The following is a 10996-nucleotide window of genomic DNA, read 5'->3' as shown; positions in this document are numbered from 1 at the left end:
CAGACGACTTGATAGTAGTTGGTTGAATAAGGAAAATGAATTAGCAACAAGAGTTTACGGGATGTACATAGCTCAGTGGTTAACGCTTCTGACTTTGAACATCGAATTCGCAGGTTCGATCCCTGCTGAAGTCTAGAAAAAAAAGTCTGATGAGGAGATGTGGTGATCTCCGAAATAGTGCTATAACTTCTACCGCTTAGACTTTGTTGCTTTTTCAATTTTTCCTAATAAACAATCGTGGTACAAAGCTCAATAAAAATATTAAAAATAAAATGTTAACAAGCCACAATAACATTGACAAATACATAGTTTAGGAAGAGCCTGCCTGAAACTATACAAAAAAGCAAATAAGCAAATGGATGTATAGAATTGACAACAACAACCACGCTGTCGAGTTTAAATAGCGGCAAATCAGCTGCACTTGATAGTAGTTGGTTGAATAAGGAAAATGAATTAGCAACAAGAGTTTACGGGATGTACATAGCTCAGTGGTTAACGCTTCTGACTTTGAACATCGAATTCGCAGGTTCGATCCCTGCTGAAGTCTAGAAAAAAAAGAAGTCTGATGAGGAGATGTGGTGATCTCCGAAATAGTGCTATAACTTCTACCGCTTAGACTTTGTTGCTTTTTCAATTTTTCCTAATAAACAATCGTGGTACAAAGCTCAATAAAAATATTAAAAATTAAATGTTAAGAATCCACAATAACATTGACAAATAACCAATTTATTTTTATTAAAATTTCAGACCTTTTACTCGATTTTCTTTTTCAAATAAATCTACGTAAAATGTCTGAAATTTTAAGTAAGAGCAATTGCTTAGTTTTAATTCATAATATTGTTAATGGTGCTGGGTAACGTCTTAAGTGGTTAATTATGAATTACAACTTGACGATTTTTACTGGGAGGGCCCCATCCAAATAATTTGGGTACAGTTACGCCACTGGGGACCATCCGTCCTGTATTTAACGTGACAGTCCTCTTTTTTACCAATTGTCCTGGTAATTAATTTATTTTATACGGGACGCCAAATGTTCTGTATTTCTATTATTGTCATAACTATTTGTCCCGTATTCGGTGCTCGTTATTTCGACGCCTTAACCGCTGATTAAAATGGCATGCCTATGAACCAGTTTTAAATGATGTTGGTCTGTGATCGCAATTTTCTCCATAAACAGTTATTATTTTCTAATAATGCCTGTGATTCGAATTGATGAACACATACAGTGACCAAAATAAAAATCAGGGCTCTAAATTTTAGCAAGGTTTGACTATTTTTCTTTGGTTTATTAAATGTGTATTCTTTTTTTTATGAAAGTAAAGCTCCTTTCCGAACAAAAACTCAATAAATCCTGAATTTCCGACTTTGTGCAAAAACTATGAAAATTAATTCTGCAAAGTTTCACCAAAATTTCAAACTTTTTAATCAGAATCTTTAGAAGAAAATTTGGTTGATGTTTTGTAGCGCATTACCATTGATTACAGTAAAGTGAGAGGCCAACGTGCTGCTCATTTGCTTCCCTATCAAAAAATTGTCGAGCATATTTACTTTGTATGAAAAAAATGCGTAGTACCGTTAACAAAAAATATTGCCAAAAATTAACGGTAAGTCCTATCTACTTTAAACCTGTACTTTATTATACGAAAATTCAACGAATTTTTTGTAACAAATTTTGTGGGGTAAAAATCTCGAGAAAAGTATCCTACAAATGAGTGACGTTACCACAAGGATGCTGTTTCAAGGTTAATACATCTAGAAGCATTTAAGAAGGTTTTAAGATCTGTTAGCCTTTCTGGAAAAAATTAGCAACATTTTTGTTTCACGTGTTCGGCTATATGGTTATTTTTAGGGCAAATTGAGCAGTTGTAAGAATAATCTATTAGGGGATTCCTTTAAACGCGTAAAGTATTAAACTGTGTAAAACTCATAAGTTTACGAGGTCGTTACGTGAACGCCCGCCTTTTGCAAACGTGTAAATAGGTGCGTAAAGTGACTGTTTGACAGGTTGAAAAGGGTTTTGTAAATACATTTTTCTTTCGTAGTATTTTTCATAACAGTCCGTCAGCTCGAATGAAAACTAAAATATAATTAACAAGTAAGAAAGTCTAAGTGTGGGCTAAGCAGAACTTTAAATACCCGGCGCAAGTATTTAATCTATGTGTGTATGTTTTTCACCTCTCCGAAAACTACCGCTACATGGTAAGCCTGTGTGGCTTTACACCTATTTTAAACATCTTTGATAGAACGTTCAGTTAGACATAATGAAATAAACTTATACAGTCAAGTGTGGGCGGTATCATGCCCATTTTCCAAAATTTCAAATAATTTACTTCTTTTCAAGGTATTGTTGTTAATATACATTTTGAGAAAATCCGCGTCCTAAAATTTCAAGCCTACCGTTATACGTTTTGCTTTTATGTGGCAAGCACAATAATCATACCGAGTTTGGTATAAATTGATCGAAAGTTTACCGAGATACACACATGTGGTCATAAGTGGGCGGGGTCACGCCCATTTCCCAAAATTTTGTTATAAGCGTATTTTCTTTTAAAGACTTGTTGCAAACGACAATTATGAATAAATTAGCATCAAGCATTATCAAAGCTTTCATATTTCTCTAAATTACCGTTATATGGGATGTGGGCGTGGTTATTGTCTGATTTAAAAAAATTTCAGCCGTTTGGTATGTTGGACCAAGGCCAACAACTGTGCCAAAAATGGGAGAAATTGGTGGAGGGGTTCTGAAGATATATACGTGTAATCATAAGTGGGCGTGTCTACGCCCATTTTTCTTTAATTTGTACACAAGTGCGCTCGGGTATAAAAAGAGAAATCGATAAGCCATGTCTGTCTGTCCGTACGTTTGTCCATCTGTCCGTGTACACTATTACTCGAGAAAAAATTGAGATAAGTCAACGAAATTTGGTAAGTAGGTTGCCCTTTATCCAAGGTAGGTTGGGATTGAAAATGGCAAAATCCACGCCCACCTCCCATATAAATTTATTTTCGAAATATGCAAAAACTACGATATTTCCACAAATACTGGAGCCAATTTGTTGAAAGTTGGTTTGCGAAGTAGAATTTGACATAAAATAAGACAGTTTTGAAATTTGTATTTTTTTTTTTTATGAAATGCTATATCTCTGTAGTCCCTTCACCAATCAGACAAGAACCACGCCGACCTCTTATATAACGGTAAGTACGAAAACTGTGATAAATTTGTAACAATTTAAGCTAATTTACTCAAAATCGATATATGCAATGACCTCTTGGCAGAAAATTGTACTAGGGGAATTTTTTGGAAAATGGGCGTGGCACTGCCTATTTACGCCTACATACATATGTGTATCTCGGTACCCGGTTTATCAATTTCTACCAAACTCGCCTCATTTACCAACCTTGGAGCAAAAAAGAAATATGTTGAAAATTTTTGAAATCGGTATAACGGTAAATTTCAGAAATACGAAAACACCGATATTTCAATAACTAAAGACCCCAACTTACAACAACCTCTTAACAAGGCACCACCCACTCATAACTACATAAGTGTATATCGATAACCACCTTATCGACTTTCACCAAATGGGGTCCAATTATTTCAATATATCATAGCATATTATCGAAACTGTTTGACATTGGGCAAAATACTCTTGAAAAACCGATATCTAATACATGCGCCGGGTATATAAAGTTCGGTTCCGCCCGAACTTGTACTTCCTTACTTGTTTTCAGTGTTGCCGTTGTGCGACTAAAGGGGCAATTCGACCCTTTTTAAGCGCCAATACTCTTTGGCCCGTCTTTTTGAAAATTTTGATTTTTTGACCCTTTTCCAAAATTATGTGCGACTTTTGCTCAGAGATTTTTTTAGGAAAGGTTAACTGAGCCATGCTACTAAAAAATATTTCCTACTGTAAGAACGAATGCGACTCGATTTCTGTGTATGTTTGCAAATTTGTTTTGTGCAAAGCTTGTCCCGCTATTTTCTTTTAAAATTTAACAACAGAACGACGTTCTAGCAGCGAAAAGACTTTACGTGTAAAATTAGTTTTAACTTTGGTGCTGAGATTTATTCTTTTACTAGTTAAGGAAAACAAAAATAATATGGTGATCCTTTTTTTCGTCAATGACCCCTTTTTTGCGACTTTCTGAAAATTCTCAACGGCAACTGTGCTTTTTTTTATTAATTTTAGACACATTTTGACTCGTTTGGGGGCTTTTCAACGAAAGCTTATGTTCTGCAGCTCCGACACACAAAACAACACTTTTATTATCACTAGTTGTGTTTTCGTATTCTCCAGCAAAAAATATCCAGTAACTTGCCAGTAATCAAATTTCGGAGAGTAAGCCAATATTTACTCCCAATGAGGGAAATATGCAAACCAGCAAGAAGTTGCTAGTTTTATGAAGAGCTGATTAATTTTATATTTTTCGATGCAACTTTCTTAGAAAACTAATGTTTCCATCTTATTATATATTTAAATAGGTTTATTTTGTCAATTGCAACTCTAAAAGCACCACAAACAATTATTTTCTTAACGTGATTTACAATATTTAAGCATCAGCTGTTTTTCTTACTAGCAAATAGTTTCTAGTAAAAATTTATCCAGTAACAATCCAGTAAAACTTGCAAGTTCAGCTGTCATTTTTGTTCTCTCAATTTCCCCTCTTTTGCTAGTTTCTTGCAAGTTTTTGCGTACGAAAACGACATCCAGTAAAAAACCAGTAAAATTAGTACTGGTTTTACTGGATAGTGCGTACGCGAACAGGGCTATTGTAACATGTTGCGTCTGGCGATATTCGAACCTGAGACTTTCTGGGAGCTAAAAAGTGACAGTAAGCACTCTGCACATTCAGCTACAGCTGAAGAACATCCGTAAACGTATCGTCAAATGCTGGGTTTGAATTACGAGTATATTGCTTACAATCGTTCGATTTCAAATTGCAAACACAATTCTTTGAAAACATGTAAACTTCTGTTAAAAAATTTCGAATCGCTGACACGGAAACACAAAAAACTCTGTTTTAAAAATCATGTTACTTTTTTCTTAGTCTAGGCAGCGCTTTTATATCAGATTGTAGTATATTTAGGGTAAAACTGCGCCCCATGGCCTTTCTTAATGGCTTCTCAACATTCAGCCTTTAATAAAGTGTATTATCCAACTCGAAGATAGTTCGCTCTGAGTGAAGAATCCAGCTGGGTACCCTTTACTTACCAAAATAAAATAATGCTCAAAAGTTTCGTTTAGACGCCAAAATAAGTCTCAGAAAATATAAGCCCTTAATACTAATATTAAGAACGTCCGCATCGCACTATTTGATTCCCCATAAGAACAAGAATGTTTGGAGCACTTGAAAATCAATATTTGCGTGGTTATGGCCAAGATACCGCCCAATATACAGTCAGCGGCGTTTGGACGATTTCTTTTTATTTATATTTTTCAAAAAAAAAAATTACAAATATATATTTCATTCTACAGCAAAAACCAGCTGAATAATTTTTTTCAATTGCATATAGAACTTGGGAAAATTCAGGAAATACCAAAAAAGCTTCATCAACATTTTCCACATATACATATGTATATTTTTATAAAAAACTTAGACAAATTTGGTAAATAAAATCCCTTACTAAATGCCGTAGTTTTTTGAACGAGAACATATATATTCTAAATGCTTTAAACTGCTCACAATATGTTGCTGTGGTTGTGGTGTATTATTGCTGATGTACCTAGCGAAATAGCTTGCGGCTGTGGTACTACATTCTGGTTAGCCAGTAAGTTAAAACAGAAAAGACGTGCCCTTACCTTAAAATACTCTTACGTGCTACTTCCTAATGTGAAATCCGAACGAGCCTGTATATGAGAAGAAGATATACTCTAATAAACAAACATGTAGGTCCGAATGGAAAAAGTTAGCAAATTGAAAAACAAGTTACCAATTTACCAAATTTGATAAAGAGAGAAGTTTGGTTCACAATTTCCAAATCGGCAACGCTGAACTAGACTTCTATCCCCAATATGCATGAAAGCAACCTTAATAAACTGTTTCCAGTACATATAGTAAATTGCTACCAAAAGCATAATAAACCCCTCTGAAGCTTCCCGAGGCATGATTAATAATATTCCGTTCATATTAAAGACTGGTTTTCACTGTCATATTTTGACACAACTTTATTTCCTTTATTCATACCTTGACCGATGATTTTATACGCCAAAAACAGACATATATCTACGGTGACCATCCGTTCTGTTTTTTGCAGGACCGTACTGTTTTTCAAAGGTCGGTCCTGCGTAGTTTTTCAAACCTGAAAAACCTGAAAATGTACTGATTTTTTCCAAGTGTCCTGCATTTGTCCCGCATTATCGGACAGTGGATGGATTTTTTCAAAAAATCGTTTTTTGGTACTTTTCGTAGCTTTTCTTCAATATCTCATGAAAAAATCTCCAAATCAACGTAAGCGACTTACAGCTCGAAGGGTATTGATGTGCCTCTTGTGGCGACTTCAATGAAAATTATTAGTGCTACAGGCGACCATTTGCATTTTGTCGTCAAAGTCGAAAAAAGTGAGAGTTTCATTTGATTATTTTTTTTCATTATTTTAAAAATTCGATAAAGAATATTAATCATTACAGTAAATTTTGAGCCAAAGATAATGATAATCGGATTAGAAATGTAGATGCTATGGAGCGCAATCTGCACAAGTTATATATTTCTGTAAAGGGCACTTTGTAACTCGTCGTTTACGCCGATTCATGACGGCGACTTTTGACAAATAATTGCGAAAGGTACCAAAAAACAAAAAAAGAAGAGTATTATTTTCGTTTTGAACGACTCAAAATTTGCCTATAAAATAATCTTTTAAAGAGTTTCACTTTTCGTGTAAGCTATTGTAATTATAATATGTTTTACTATATGTATTTATAAATATTCATGTAAAAAAAGATTAAATTCGATGAAGAAAACGTGATTCATTGTTAAAGTTTATAATGTATTAAGAATTTAGAATCATAAATACTCTTTTGATATTTTTATACTACGTAAATATATGTAGGTATATTTTTGAAAAATTGTCCTTCATTTTGAATCCATATTTATGGTCACCGTACATATAGCCGATTTAGCAGCGCATGTACGCGACTAACCCTGCAGGAAATGGCTCTAACCATAAGCTAACTTTAAGTTGATTAGGAAGGAGCTAAAACCGAACCGGAACAGAACCGTCACTTTTTTTAAGTTTTGAACCGAACCACGAATCGAACCGTTGTTATTTTTAAATGCCAAAACCGAACCGAGAACCAGTCCAAAAAAATTACGAAATAGTTGTTCGCATTTTCTGTCGAACGTGTAATTTTGAATTATGTGCTGCAAACCGGTTTTGAACCGAACCGGTTTTTTAACAGAACCGTCGCTTTTTTACCTTCCTTTTATTAGCTCGGGATGTAACTACATATGTAATATTGATGCGCCTAAAAGATGCAGCGATTTCTATTCTCAAGTTACATACCTGATGACAGTACGAATGGCAATTATAATAGGGAGGTTTTAGTTTTTTAAACTATAATTTTATTTAAGTTTTGAACCGAACCACGAATCGAACCGTTGTTATTTTTAAATGCCAAAACCGAACCGAGAACCAGTCCAAAAAAATTGTTCAGTTTGGTTCAAAATGAAAATCCAATATAGCATTTTTCAAGTTTTGTAATACACACCTTTGTCTAAAAGAGCAACTTGATTAACAAAGTTTGAAATTTGAATTTATATATATTAAAACAAGATACATTAAAAAAAAAAAACAAAAGAAAAATAGCCCAAATCTTGCTTGTCGCATCCCTATTTATTTCTCCATATCTATGCATGTGGGCATTTGAATTTGATTACAGTAACAAAGCCTTTAATTTTTACATTAAATATTTGTTATCCTTTAGCATAAAAAAATTGAACCACTGAACCGAACTGCACCGATTTTTGGAGTGGTTTGAAGCCGTGATATATTGTATAGTGTCCTTTGACGAAAATTCTGCTTATTTTGGTTGTCTGCTTGGTATCCTATGGATACGCCAAATTTCCTCCTTGTCATCCCGGATGACCTTTCCACATTTTTTTACCCCTTAATTGGCGCATGGGGTCAAGGCCATTTCAAGTTGAAAAAAAAAATGTGTTAGAGTGTTTGGAGCGTGCGCGCGCTCTTTCTAGCTTCCTAACCACGGTTGCCGTTTTGGTCCAAATGGACCAAATTTGGTCCATTTTCATTCATTTGGTCCATTGGTCCAATGCTTTTTCAAATGGTCCATTTCACCAGTGCTTTGGTTAGGTTATTATCACCCTTACACTGCAATAGTTTTTAATTTTTTCTATTTAATTGATGAATTTTGGCAAGACCTGCTAAAAGTTTGAATAAGCCACCGATCTTCAAATCGGGCATCGCTAATCATCTGTCAAAGCACTCTTCAAAAAATTCCCCGGTTTCTTGGTAATTTCAATTTAATATTAATTTGAATGTTCCTATCAATTCATGTCTTTATGCCGAATTTCCACTAGGCATTGAAATAACATAAAATTTATGCCATTTAAAAAAAATACCATGTGGAAATGAACTTAATGATTATTTTTTAATGTAATGACAGGTATATTTGTTAATGCCCGACTTTGTCATTTGCCATTTTTGCCATTTAATGCCTAGTAGAAATCCAGCATTAGTTTTGAAAACTTGTAAGTACATACATGAAAGTTTGTTCTTTTTTTCTTTATTAATATCTGTGTTCGTATGGAATAGTAGCTTATGTCGGCAAGCTGGCTTTAGTAACGGGTGATTTTTTTGAGGTTAGGATTTTCATGCATTAGTATTTGACAGATCACGTGGGATTTCAGACATGGTGTCAAAGAGAAAGATGCTCAGTATGCTTTGACATTTCATCATGAATAGACTTACTAACGAGCAACGCTTGCAAATCATTGAATTTTATTACCAAAATCAGTGTTCGGTTCGAAATGTGTTTCGCAAACCCAATTGCTGCGAACGGCGACGAATCGACATTTCACGGTCTTCAGCAACACTCTCAGAAACAGACGCAATATTCTCTTCTGTACGCACTGTACGCATTCGTGTGGTTGGTTTAATGTCCAATAAAGTAAACTGAGTGCGAAACTTGGTCACAATCGCATTAATTGTTTGCTCACTTGGTCGATTATGTAGACCATAAATCGGACGTAAAGCGAACCGAACACTGATTTTGGTAATAAAATTCAATGATTTGCAAGCGTTGCTCGTTAGTAAGTCTATTCATGATGAAATGTCAAAGCATACTGAGCATCTTTCTCTTTGACACCATGTCTGAAATCCCACGTGATCTGTCAAATACTAATGCATGAAAATCCTAACCTCAAAAAAATCACCCGTTACAATGCGGCATTCCCTTCATTCATTAAACGACAAGAAATTTTTTGATGAGACTTAATAAGAGTATTGACTTGCTAGTATCGGAACTATTTATGCACGTTTATTTGCCAAAAGTTTTTCAACGGCTCGGCGCCAGTGAGCCATTCGCAATTGTGTGCTTAGAATGCCGCATTATACTAAAGCCAGCCTTTCGACATAAGGTACTGTTCCATACGAACACAGATATGTATGTATATTCAATTTATCCTTATAGGTAAATATTATAAATGTTACTTTAAAAAATATTTAATATACGATTGTAATGAACTTTGTACGCAATATGTAAAAAACGCAATAAAAACTGAATTGGCATATTTTCTTGATAAAGAGCAACAAACTCCACTCAATTTCCCAATGTTATAGAAATTGGTCAATTTTTTACCATTTGGTACATTTTTTGGAAATTGGAAACGGCAATCGTGTTCCCAACTCCCCGCGGGGTACGTAAATAAGTCACTGCCAGAACATCGGTGTGTACGCATGTGTCGCTACTCTTTTAAGTCCTGACCCCATGCGACCACTAACGTAACATTTTTTGGGGGAGGTAAATTTTATTTATTTTTTTTTTTGAGGTTGAAGTCAAAAATATGTTCTTTTTTTCTAAGTTAACGAAAATAGAGTACTTTAATATTTTTGATAATACACACTTCGTTTTTTTTTTTATTTTGAAAACTCTCTTTTCAACACTTTTAACGGGACTAATTGTGTGATTTTCTTTATGCGCCCAATTAAGGGTTAAGGTTCTTTTGAAAGCAGTACTGTTACTTATACACTTATGCTAAATAGATTAAGAGTCAGCTCTAACAAAACTATGGTTAAGATAAAGTGTGCCCTAACTTATTTAGAGGTAACCTTAAGTTGAATATGACTGTGCACGAGTTGTGTCGTTGGAAGTTATCTTAATGGTAAGGAAGTAATACAAATACTATACGATAGATATTCCTTAGTCTGGGTGCACTTTTGCAAACGTATTGATTATGCAGTTCGTATAAAAAAATATTTTTCAAGCGCAGAGCCTCATAATACTCCAGCTTAAAAGTGGAATAGTGGCAAAAATAAGTACAGTTTCGTTCACATTCATTTCTTTCTGAGGCACGAATGGAATCTTCTAAATGGGAGTATATAAAGTTGTTAAGACTACACCACTCGTACCTAATAAGTTACCTAAAATAAGAATTTGTGTACATACATATGTAGTTATTTGCTTGAATATCAATAATTATAATTATATACATACGATACAATGCTTACTCTATTATCGGTCTACATATACATATCGTCGTTTAAAATACAAAACCGCGTATCGTCATTCTGCAAAACCGGGTAACTGACATTGGCTGCCAAAAATTGGATTTGCTCACACAAGCTCTTGGCTCAATCCTTATCCATTCGTCCTGAAATATACTGGCCAGATATGCGATTGCTTTATAAAAAAATGGAACCATTTTTATACCCGAGCGCACTTGTGCACAAGGGTATATTAATTTTGTTCACATAACGGTTGTTTGTAACAGCCAAAACGAATCGAGATAGATATAGACAAATGTATACATAAATGATCAG

This window comes from Rhagoletis zephyria, unplaced genomic scaffold (assembly GCF_001687245.7).
Source record: "Rhagoletis zephyria isolate East Lansing unplaced genomic scaffold, Rhagoletis_zephyria_1.1 Rzeph_scaffold_00010, whole genome shotgun sequence".
Classification (NCBI taxonomy): domain Eukaryota; kingdom Metazoa; phylum Arthropoda; class Insecta; order Diptera; family Tephritidae; genus Rhagoletis; species Rhagoletis zephyria.
This window is presented reverse-complemented; position numbering follows the sequence as displayed.